A 12,219-nucleotide genomic window follows, 5' to 3' on the forward strand; every position below is an offset into this window, starting at 1 on the left:
CAATCAATCAACCAACCAATCAGGCAGACAGAATTGAAGGCTTCTCACATAAAAAAGTTGCCTTCAATGGTTCTCTGTGTGAAGCATCGTTGGAGGATCATGGTGACATCTCAAAATTCTAAATGGACAAAGAGAGACACTTTAACTTTAGGGGTGTGAGTGGATGTGTAAGGGGCAGGGCTCTTCTGATAAATTGTAGGTGACTAGTAATTAATGAAATAAAAACATAATTAATAACAAGAACAATGTATGTTATTTACACAGACTGATTTCTAAATACATTATTGTAGTTCAAAGAGGTCGGCCGGGCGGACAAACAAGGAGCTGCCTCATGGGGTTTGATAAAGCAGGTGGGTAAGTAGTGGCAGGCTGTAGTTAGGAGCAGCGCAAGACGGAGGTTAGGTGCAGGGCAACGCGAGCGCTTAGTTGAGCGGGAAGCTTGCGCACATGGCTGATGCCCTGATTGGTGAATCGCGATGCGAGGCATTTAGCGGTGGGAATTTCGGGAGTATAAATTTAAAGGCACCAAAATAGTTTACGTCAACGTGCCAGACAATTAACAAGGTTGGCTGCTTGTAAGGATTTTTGAGCTGCAGCTCCCACCCACTCTTCCCTTGTTATTAACCCCTTAAGGACACAACTTCTGGAATAAAAGGGAATCATGACGGAATATATCCGTCATCTGTCCTTAAGGGGTTAATTTATGTTGTGACCTTGTTATGGGATACAAGTCACCCTCCTGGGCACAACAGGAGGGTGGACTGGTTTGTGCTGTGTGTCTCAGTGCTCTTTAATGAGAAGCATTGGATTGTAAAAAAGATCCTCACTAGTTATAATTTCTTAGGAGGGAGGGGGTTTATTTATTTATAGAGAGGGAGTGTTTTTACATTTTTTTTTTCTATATAATAAAAAAAATTACACTATGCAAATGATGATATGCATTTGATTTAAAATGCTCCACTCTCCCGCTTTGTGGGTAGGGACCTTCACATTTTTAGCTTCTTTGCGTTTCACTGCGTTCCACTAACGTCACGAGTGGGTGCGGAAAAGCGGAACCGCAAAAACCACAAACAAAATAAGAAAATAGCAAGCTTAGTTAAATCTAATGCCACAATGCAGTATACGGGCTATTCCTTCTGTTAATTTGAACATGTATTATGATCAGCCATTATAGTAGTTATCACGTGTGCCAACCACAACATGGCGGCTTCTCTCCCATAGATCATTTCTTGCCCCGCCTCGACATTCTTTTGCAGGAGTCAGGCTATGTGGTGGGCGGGGCATATACGGCCGGTGGGCGTGGTGTGTGTGACAGTATCACATCGCGCTGGTTGTGCTGGAAGTGGGATCATCCTGCGAGGCTGCTGCAGATTCCGTGTGGTTGGCGGAGCTGTGGAACCATCCCTGAGATCCTATGTGAGAAGTGGAGCTCTGTGAGGATCCAGGGATATAGTGTGAGGAGCTCTGTGAGAATTCTGGAATATTGTGTGAGGACAGGAGCTCTGTGAGAATTCTGGAATATTGTGTGAGGAGCTCTGTGGGAATTCTGGAATACTGTGTGAGGACAGGAGCTCTGTGAGAATTCTGGAATACTGTGTGAGGACAGGAGCTCTGTGAGAATTCTGGAATATTGTGTGAGGACAGGAGCTCTGTGGGAATTCTGGAATACTGTGTGAGGACAGGAGCTCTGTGGGAATTCTGGAATACTGTGTGAGGACAGGAGCTCTGTGAGAATTCTGGAATACTGTGTGAGGACAGGAGCTCTGTGAGAATTCTGGAATACTGTGTGAGGACAGGAGCTCTGTGAGAATTCTGGAATACTGTGTGAGGACAGGAGCTCTGTGAGAATTCTGGAATACTGTGTGAGGACAGGAGCTCTGTGAGAATTCTGGAATACTGTGTGAGGACAGGAGCTCTGTGAGAATTCTGGAATACTGTGTGAGGACAGGAGCTCTGTGAGAATTCTGGAATACTGTGTGAGGACAGGAGCTCTGTGAGAATTCTGGAATACTGTGTGAGGACAGGAGCTCTGTGAAGACCCTGGGATATAGTGTGAGGAGCCGGACTGGACCCATCTAGCCTGCAACCTCCCACTCTGTGTGAACAGCAGGACTTCACACGGTAAGATCACACAGGAGGGATACAGGCGGCATATAGGAGGGTAAGGTGGAGGGGGGGGAGTACATGGCTATAGGAGGTCAAGGTGTGGGGGGGTGTACATAGCTATAGGTGGTCAAGGTGTGTGTGGGGGGTGTACATGGCTATAGGTGGTCAAGGTGTGGGGGGGTGTACATGGCTATAGGTGGTCAAGGTGTGGGGGGGAGTACATGGCCATAGGAGGTCAAGGTGTGGGGGGGAGTACATGGCCATAGGAGGTCAAGGTGTGGGGGGGATACATTGCTATAGGAGGGCAAGGTGTGGGGGGGGAGTATATTACTATAGGAGGTCAAGGTGTGTGGGGCAGTACATGGCTATAGGAGGTCAAGGTGTGTGGGGGCAGTACATGGCTATAGGAGGTCAAGGTCTGGGGGGGAGTACATGGCTATAGGAGGTCAAGATGTGGGGGGGAGTGCATGGCTATAGGAGGTCAAGGTGTGGGGGGGGGAGTACATGGCTATAGGAGGTCAAGGTGTGGGGGGGGGAGTACATGGCTATAGGAGGTCAAGGTGTGGGGGGGGAGTACATGGCTATAGGAGGTCAAGGTGTGGGGGGGGAGTACATGGCTATAGGAGGTCAAGGTGTGGGGGGGGAGTACATGGCTATAGGAGGTCAAGGTGTGGGGGGGGAGTACATGGCTATAGGAGGTCAAGGTGTGGGGGGGGAGTACATGGCTATAGGAGGTCAAGGTGAGGGGGGGAGTACATGGCTATAGGAGGTCAAGGTGTGGGGGGGGGAGTACATGGCTATAGGAGGTCAAGGTGTGGGGGGGGAGTACATGGCTATAGGAGGTCAAGGTGTGGGGGGGAGTACATGGCTATAGGAGGTCAAGGTGTGGGGGGAGTACATGGCTATAGGAGGTCAAGGTGTGTGTGTGGGGGAGTACATGGCTATAGGAGGTCAAGGTGTGGGGGGTGTACATGGCTATAGGTGGTCAAGGTGTGGGGGGTGTACATGGCTATAGGAGGGCAAGGTGTGGGGGGGAGTACATGGCTATAGGAGGGCAAGGTGTGGGGGGGGAGTACATGGCTATAGGAGGGCAAGGTGTGGGGGGGGAGTACATGGCTATAGGAGTGCAAGGTGTGGGGGGGGAGTACATGGCTATAGGAGGGCAAGGTGTGGGGGGGGAGTACATGGCTATAGGAGGGCAAGGTGTGCGGGGGGGGGGGGAGTACATGGCTATAGGAGGGCAAGGTGTGCGGGGGGGGGGGGAGTACATGGCTATAGGAGGGCAAGGTGTGCGGGGGGGGAGTACATGGCTATAGGAGGGCAAGGTGTGCGGGGGGGGAGTACATGGCTATAGGAGGGCAAGGTGTGCGGGGGGGGAGTACATGGCTATAGGAGGGCAAGGTGTGGGGGGGAGTACATGGCTATAGGAGGGCAAGGTGTGGGGGGGAGTACATGGCTATAGGAGGGCAAGGTGTGGGGGGGGAGTACATGGCTATAGGAGGGCAAGGTGTGGGGGGGGAGTACATGGCTATAGGAGGGCAAGGTGTGCGGGGGGAGTACATGGCTATAGGAGGGCAAGGTGTGCGGGGAAGGGGGGAGTACATGGCTATAGGAGGGCAAGGTGTGCGGGGGGGGAGTACATGGCTATAGGAGGGCAAGGTGTGCGGGGGGGGAGTACATGGCTATAGGAGGGCAAGGTGTGGGGGGGAGTACATGGCTATAGGAGGTCAAGGTGTGGGGGGGAGTACATGGCTATTGGAGGGCAAGGTGTGGGGGGAGTACATGGCTATACGAGAGCAAGGTGTGGGGGGAGTACATGGCTATAGGAGGGCAAGGTGTGTAGGGGGGGGAGTACATGGCTATAGGAGGACAAGGTGTGGGGGGAGTACATGGCTATTGGAGGGCAAGGTGTGGGGCGGAGTACATGGCTATAGGAGGGCAAGGTGTGGGGAGGCGGGAGTACGTGGCTATAGGAGGGCAAGGTGTGGGGGGGAGGAGGGGGAGACATGACTACATGAATATATTTTAAGTGTTAAGTTGGTAATGGTATTCAACCCTGTTCTCTGGATTAGTAAGCAATTGGGAGTGTTCACGCTGTGAATAGAAATTCTGTGGTGTGCTAATTATGCATTGATATTAATATATATTTTTTTATATAACTGGCTTGGTTTCTTGTGGATGTGAGGCTGTTCAATTTCCTTTCTTTTCCACACAGCACTGGTAACGGAGAGATGATGAAAGTGCTTGTTTTTTATGGTCCATTAATTCACCAAATCTTCTGCTCCATTTATGTTTAGCAATTAAGGTCTTTAGATGCTTACGTTCTTGGTGTGTCTGATGGAATTATTCAATAAAACCGGAATTGCAACCAGTAGGCAAGGTAGCTGTGGTAATTCCTTTATTAGTTTTTCAACGATTAGTGATTTACTTTGTGAAAGAAGTGAGCTGTTTTGGTTTTTCTATGATTTTACTTTAAAATATTGCTTTATGCTGGATGCTTTTTATCTCCGATTCACCTCCAAAATAAGTTTGGCTTAAATATTTTAATAGGACGATTTATTTGTTTAATTTGTGCGTATATACAAATACCCTGATTATGTGTCGATCTCTTAGTAATTTAAACTTGTCATGATAACCCTAGTGTGAACTCCTGCTTTTTATTTCATAGTGGTGAGGCTATGTTTGTATATGTATTGATTGATCATTAGTAGTGCCTATATTCCAGTTTATATTGGGCTTTAAATATCCGTGCCTCTGCCAATAGAATCCTGGTTAAATTCTAACCTACATAAATAGCTATTAGAACCAACATTGTTACTTGACAGTTAGATATTCAGGGTGATGGCCTTTCCTCAAGGTTTCCAAATATAACTGTTGTCATAACCAATGCTGATAGCAGGCAAGGTTACACAATAATATTGTCCGATTCCATCACTAAACCAGGGACTGGGGAGAAGTGACAAGGCGTTCGCAAATTTTAGACAATATATTTGGTCTGACAGTGCAATTTCTCAACATTTTCCCTTTTTATTAAACAAAATCTAAAATATTTTCAAGCAAAAAACAACCTGCAATTACTTGTCTCCCACCAAGAATGCATAGAACGTGTGTGTGTGTCTCTCTCTAGTTTTTAGCTGAGAACCGTGTGTAGTTGCTGCACAAATCACAGAATCCTTTGAAATAAATCACAAGGATAACTGTTGATGTACTAACGTGGTGCTCAATAAACCCACAAAACTACTCCTATAAATGTGCACAATAGGATCCTAACAATTTGACATCTGTACAGTGCACAGCTTTCATCACATGGACAAATGGGCTTTTTGTAGTCTTGTGCTCATGACATTGGGTGTCACCGAGATCCTATTCTGACGGTAGCAGAGGTAACATTTCAAGTTCAGCTTAATTAAATGATCCTATTGAATACAATACTAGATGGATGAATAAATGAAGCCTGCATGTTGTCAGCCTGTGCCAGCTGGATGTGATGAACCACTGCTTCTGTGATTGTCTGCTCGAGCCTTGGAATGTTACATTGTGTACCCCAGCTATAACAACATTGGTTACTACTGGAGTATAGCGGGCATGTGTTTAGAGGAAAGTGCAATGAAATGAGTCACTTGAAAAAGGCCTTTTTGGGTTAGGTGTATTTTGATGCCTCAACAAATAAAATACCCGATGAGAGATTGTGGTGAATTGACAGGGGATTTGCGAATGTTAACGAAAAAAAAAAGAGAATTATTTTTCCATTTGCACTCTACTTCTCATCAAACAGAGTTATACACTAAAGTGGAAATAGTCAGGAATTCAAGCAGGGTTATTTTTGCAAATTAAATCTGAATGGCAAAAATATATTCTCCCACTCTGCCATAGTTACATCTTGGCTATGTTTGCTTGCAGTTTGAATGTAATTTTCCAAACTCCGATATTAGGGAATCTTAAATTTTAAGCCCAGAGTAGCTGGAAGCGTAGTTGACTTTTGACTTGGAAGCTGTTTCTCGTTTTGTTTCTTTGACATAAAATTCACTTTCCCAAACGTTCTCAATGTACTGAACAACCCCATTAGTAGATGGCATATTTTATGGCTGGAGAGATAACGATTACAGTAGGAAATGGTTGTAATCTATTTATGGCTTAATTGGTGCAGGGATAAAGCTGCTTTTGTGATATGCATACAAGGTAACTTTTTTTTTTTTTTTTTTTTTTTAAAGCGGTAAAGTGTTTTTCTTTTTTTTCTTTTTTATTCTATTATAATTATACTCCAATAATTGCCTTTTTATATTACCTTTTTATTGACTGGATCTTAAGATTTGGGTATCTCCATTTTGTTTACCTCTGTTGAGCCCTGGTTTACATCCATTTAGAAATGCTTGCCTAGACTAGCTGAGTGTAGTGGGAGTTGTAGTTATTATTATTTATAAAGCGCCAACAGATTCTGCAGCGCATTACAGGTTAGAGGTTAGAGGTATGTCCCATTAGCGAATAGGCTTAGTACGCTCAGCGAGAATAGTCAGGAATTTATAGTGAATTTAAAATTGAGGACCAAAGTTGCTAAACTGGAAGAATAGCTAACTTTGAATATTTTGATCTTAAATGTGACATTCACTTTGAATTTGTGGCAACTCTGAACCCTAAATGCGCTATGCGCAAGGTGACTTTGGAATATTGAACTAGCCATAGATCTTTCCCAGTGCCCTTTACGCTTCCATTCCCTTATCACGTAACTCTCCTGGTGCACGATCTGCCATGGAGAAGTTAAAAGAATACTGTAGTGTCCGGAATACAAACGTATTTCTGACACTATAATGTCTAACTATTAAGGTGACCATTCCCTTTTGCATCACTTTGAAAATATGATTTTTTTTTTTTTTTTTTTTCCCCCTCCTTTTCACCCATGCTGCACCGGTCTTGCCACGGGTATCTCCGCCTGGCACGCCTTGATGATAGGGAAGCATTGGGAGGCTATTGCACATGCGCTGCAAACTACTGCACCAATCCGCATCTCCTCATAGAGATAAGTTGCACCAATTCATCTCTATGGGAAATGTTCAGTGACTGCCAATAGAGGTGTTCCTTGGCAGTTTCTACGCTGAAAAGCCTGCAGAACCACTACATTAAGCTGTAGTAGTTCTGGTGACACTAGTGTCCCTTTAAATCATGCTGCTGGAGTTTCTTTTGGCCCCACCCCGTGTCAAATAGCAAAAATGTGAAAACAAAACTGAATCCATATTTTTAGCAGACTATTTCTCTTTGAACCAAACCACTTCCTGTGCAAAATTGGTGTCTTTCTAGTGCTTTATGCGTAAGAAAATCCCCCCTCCCCCCCATCACTGATTCCTGAAGTGCTGCAAGTTAAACCTTATTCAATAGTGCCAGCAATGTTTCAGTGCTGGATTTTAATATGCTAAACTGAATGTTGTGGAGAAATCACAAGGCGGGTGAATTGCAAATGGGGTAAAATATCAGATTTTGTTTATATTTGAACAAAAATAAATATAAGTAACAGAATATGGTTTAATTAATAAATCATGTGACCCATTTCCCTCAAAATCAAATGTTGCCTTTAATAGAGCTGTTGCAAGCTCAGTTGAGTAGGGCTGTGGAATATAGGTTGTTAAAGGAATACACACCTATATTCCTGACCCTATAGTGTTAAAACACCACTTAGGTGGTTTGCCCCCAGCCCGACATTCCGCCATCATTGCCGACATCATCAGAATCTATAATTTAACATTGTAATGTTTAAAAAAAAAAAAAAAATTAATTTAATGCATCTCTAAGAGGAAAGTTCAACGTCTCCATGCAGAGCATGGAGATGCTAAATGGCAGTGCTGCACACTGTGCAGCGCTGCCCCAGGACGCACCTCTAGTAGCCATCTGAGGTGTGGCCACTGGAGGTGTCCCTAGGGGGCAATGTAAACACTGCCTTTTCTCTGAAAAGGCAGTATTTACATGGAAATGTCTGCAGGGTCTGATTATACTGACCAGAACAACTACATTAAGCTGTATTTGTACTGGTGACTATAGTGTCCATTTAAGATAAAATGCAAGAAATCTTTTCTCTTTTTGAGTTTTAAAGGAACACTACAGAAACATCAAGTACTTGAGCCTGCTGAAGTGCTCTGTGTGACTGGAGTCTGCCATTTTCTTGATGATTTATAAAAGACCACAAAGCTTCAAGCCACCATCGTGCTGCAGTGTATCAAGCCATGCCATCATTATGTACTGTGGTGCTGATCGTGTATAGTGATTAACCCTGATTTGAATTATTCTTTAGGCCTGAGATCATGCAGGTTTGACAAGGAAGTTTTGAATTGGTGGCTATAAAACAGAAATAAAAAATCAAATTCCATCTCTTGCTCAGGGATATTCCCTAAACCGTGAATTGTGATGAATTCACCAGAAAATGACACAAATAACTGACATGGAATCATTGATGACTTGAAGAATTATTTTCCCAAATGGGGTAAAATATGCAATTCCATGGAGGATTCTGAATAGTTTAATGGTTTACTCAATACATTTTATGCTATTTTGTCCCCCAAATGATAGTTTTACCCAATTCTGGTTTAGTAATTAACTTCTCCAACATGCTTTATTTTACCTCGCACAGCCTCTTGCCACAGTTATTACATGAACAGTTCCCTTCTTATGTTTACACTTGGGTCTGATCAGCCCCAGGAGGTCCAGTCTGTTGGCTCATGTTTAATGCACTTCAGTGTCGCATCTGCAGATGTTTCAGTGCTTGCTATTTGTTTTTCAATTATGCGCTTGATGGTTTGGGGAAAAGTGCCAAGTGTCTACGCTCTTTGCTGTACATGGGTTGGAATTTCTTGAACTGCAGGTGAGATAAATTAGTAAAAAAAAAAAAAAAAAAAAAGCAGAAGAAGAAGAAGAAAAAAAACCCAATATCCTGTAACATTGGTCTACTGGACTCTCAAAGAATGAATGCAGTGTAATGCACCTGTTTAGCTCTTTAAATGTCCACACCCAAAAATCATTTCTGCTTGTTAAAGTACTTTTTTATAGGTGAGGTGTATTTTTATTTTATTTTTAACTCCACTTTATAAAATTGCTGATTTTTATGAGAAATTGTCACTTTGATAAATAAATAGTGGAACAAAAAGGTTTTGTTTTTTTACTGTTAGAACAATAAGGATGTGGAATTCTCTGCCTGAAGAAGTGGTTTTATCAGAGTCCATACAGATGTTCAAACAGCAACTAGATGCATACTTGCAAAAACCGAATATTCAAGGATATAATCTTTCAATGTAGGGTAATAAGTGCTTGATCCAAGGATAAATCTGACTGCCATTCTGGGGTCAAGAAGGATTTTTTTCCCCTAGTTTGTTGCAAAATTGGAAGTGCTTAAAACTGGTTTATTTAAAAAAATGTTGCCGCCTTTTGGATCAACAGCAAAAAAACAAATGTGAGGAAGGCTGAACTTGATGGGCGCAAGTCTCTTTTCAGCTATGTAACTACATAACACCCCACATGAAGTGTTCAAAGTAAGCACTGCACTCAGCTCTGTAATTAACGATTTCAATCTCCCAATGGTACCACTTGCTGTGAGCAGAGTTAAATCAATGCTCACATCAGGGAGACCTAGGTATTAATCTGCACCTCGGGCTACCCTGTGCCAACGTGGGCTATTTTTAGTAGCCCAAACATGGGGCTCTTTAAATGCGGATTTAAATCCCCATTTACAGCAATGTTGTGTGAGGAGGATTAAATCCCTGCACACAACATGGAGACTCTGGTATCAGCCAATAACTGGGCCAACAATTAGCATCCCTGGATTGGCCAATGAGCTATATGCATCACTCACAGTAAGAGCTGCATACAGCCTTTTATAGGCATTGAGGACACCAAGATTGTGCAGCTGGCTCCTATTCTGTGGGAGTCCCCCTAGGTGTAAATGAGTCTTCTTGCTTGCCATGTCATTTAACCCCTTAAGGACCAAACTTCTGGAATAAAAGGGAATCATGACATGTCAGACATGTCATGTGTCCTTAAGGGGTTAAAGTGTAGAGATGTTTGATTTGAGACTAAAAGAAATCATTCTAGTTGAGTACACTGACCATAAAGATCACATTGGCAAAGCAGATGAAAAGCAGAAACTGCATTACATGAATAAAGAATCCCCATTGTACGGTCAGTCTTGTCAAAGGGTAGGCAACCTTCGCATTCCAGATGTTGTGGACTACATGCCCCATAATGCTCTGACACCCATGATGCTGGCAAAGCATCATGGGAGGTGTAGTCCAAAACATCTGGAGTACAAAAGGTTTCCTATGCCTGTACTAGTCTAAGGACCATGATTATTAAATTTTCTTGTAGTTATGGTTCTAGTATTACAGAGGTCACTGTTCCTTCAGTCTATGTTTTGAACAAAACTGGGGTCTGTAAGTTTTGCACTTTAGCAACCAATTTTGTCCATATTTTGATGGTATCAATGGGATGAGTGGATCAGCGATGGGCCCAGCCTATCAGTGCCACCTGAATGTGGGCAAAATTGATATTGCTAAAGCAGGATTTCTACTTGCCAAATAAAAATATGGTGACCAAGCGCTAAGGATGTCTTGTGGAACCCTGAATTTGGTCACCTTGCTCCTTTTTAAAGAGGGCAGAGCCAGGGTCAGCAATTTCCTCTTTCCACATTACAGATTTGGGAGGTAGTTTACCAAACCCTCCAATTGCTAGGATGCAGGCAGAATGTTGCAAAAAACAAAACAAAAAAAAATGTCCTCTTCCACTTTTTACAAAGCTATGTATTTTAATTTTAAAAGTTTTCAATTACTTGCTTTTAAAATTAATAATTCGAGTGGTTTCATTTCTCTTCCCCGGAGTTTTTTTTTTTCCTTGTTGGTTTTGTTCCAGTATAAGAGATGACTCTTGCCAGTTCAGCTTTGTTTTAATATGCTTGGAAGCCGTGCATGTCTGACATGTTCCTGTGATAGTAGAATGGCGATTACAGTCCTTGAAATACAGCGTGTGCAATTTTGGTTGTCATAACAAAGGTCAGAGTGCACAAAAGTTGCTATTTTTATTCTCAAGTGTTTTTTAGTTTTTTAGAATTAAAGTGTTTTAGGGGCCTGGAGTGCCCCTTTAACCCCTTAAGGACCAAACTTCTGTAATAAAAGGGAATCATGACATGTCACACATGTCATGTGTCCTTAAGGGGTTAAACTTTACAGGAGTTTGACAATAAATTGGGGAATTCCAATTGTATGCCAAAATGCTCCAATATGCTCAATATGGCATCTTTCTAATGCAAATATTTTGGATTAAAAATTTAAATTCCGGGGGCGGGGCCGGACCGCCATGCTGGACGGTCGCAGGAGAGCCCAGCTCCTGCATTCAACCAACAAATCAGCCATAAAACTCCGATTTATAACATAAAAACCGTCTGGCAACGGTGGCCCTCATCGGGCAGAGAGCACTGGATCCAGGGTGAGGCTGGCCCAACAGGCTTCAGTCCCCTGGAGGAAGATCCCTCCCTGGCACATCCGAGGCCTATTCCGGCGGTGAGTGGGGCAGACGGCCGCTGCCCCACTATCCTGCCCATCAGAGCTCAGCCAGAAGCCGGATCTGCAAGGACCTGGCCCCGTTCCCCCCCCTTTGGGCCGGGGGGGTGATCCCGGTCCACACCTTTGAACCCTGACCACCTCAAGCACCCAAGGCACAGCGGAAGGGCCTGGGGCGCTGCAGCCAAGATGGCGGAGGCCATGAAAGCTGGCGCCCAGACATGAGACACCACAAGCTGCCCACCCGGCATCGGCAAACAGGGCAGATCGCGGGCCCCTTGAACCTCGGCAAACCACTCACCTCTAGAGACCCAGCCGAGGATGCGGGTGGAGAGAACGGTCCGCAGCAGGCAGCGCTCGAGGAGCATGGGACAGGGAGCCAAGATGGATGCTCGACACATTAGCCGCCCAAACCACCGTAAAGCTGCAGCATGAGTCCAGAGAAGCTATGACCCTTTAGCTGGAGGAATAACAAAGACACCTGCCCACAGATCAGCCTGGGGTGAAGAGATGCCGACACGCCGTCAAGAGCACGCTTACCTTATTTAAAGATATCCTGCTGCTGCTCCTGCTTACAATCCGAACA

General features: G+C 44.2%; 1 protein-coding gene across 1 annotated transcript in view; it reads left to right on the forward strand.

Annotated features, from left to right (window-relative positions):
- The first annotated feature begins 1,706 nt into the window (after window positions 1-1,706).
- OSBPL8 (oxysterol binding protein like 8) overlaps window positions 1,707-12,219 on the forward strand; it is a 246,460-nt gene continuing 235,947 nt past the window's right edge. Inside the window, exon 1 of the mRNA XM_063446989.1 lies at window positions 1,707-2,121. The gene's annotated coding sequence lies outside the window, so the exon portion shown is untranslated. The remainder of the gene's footprint in view (window positions 2,122-12,219) is intronic.

Source organism: Pelobates fuscus, chromosome 3, assembly GCF_036172605.1.
Source record: "Pelobates fuscus isolate aPelFus1 chromosome 3, aPelFus1.pri, whole genome shotgun sequence".
Classification (NCBI taxonomy): domain Eukaryota; kingdom Metazoa; phylum Chordata; class Amphibia; order Anura; family Pelobatidae; genus Pelobates; species Pelobates fuscus.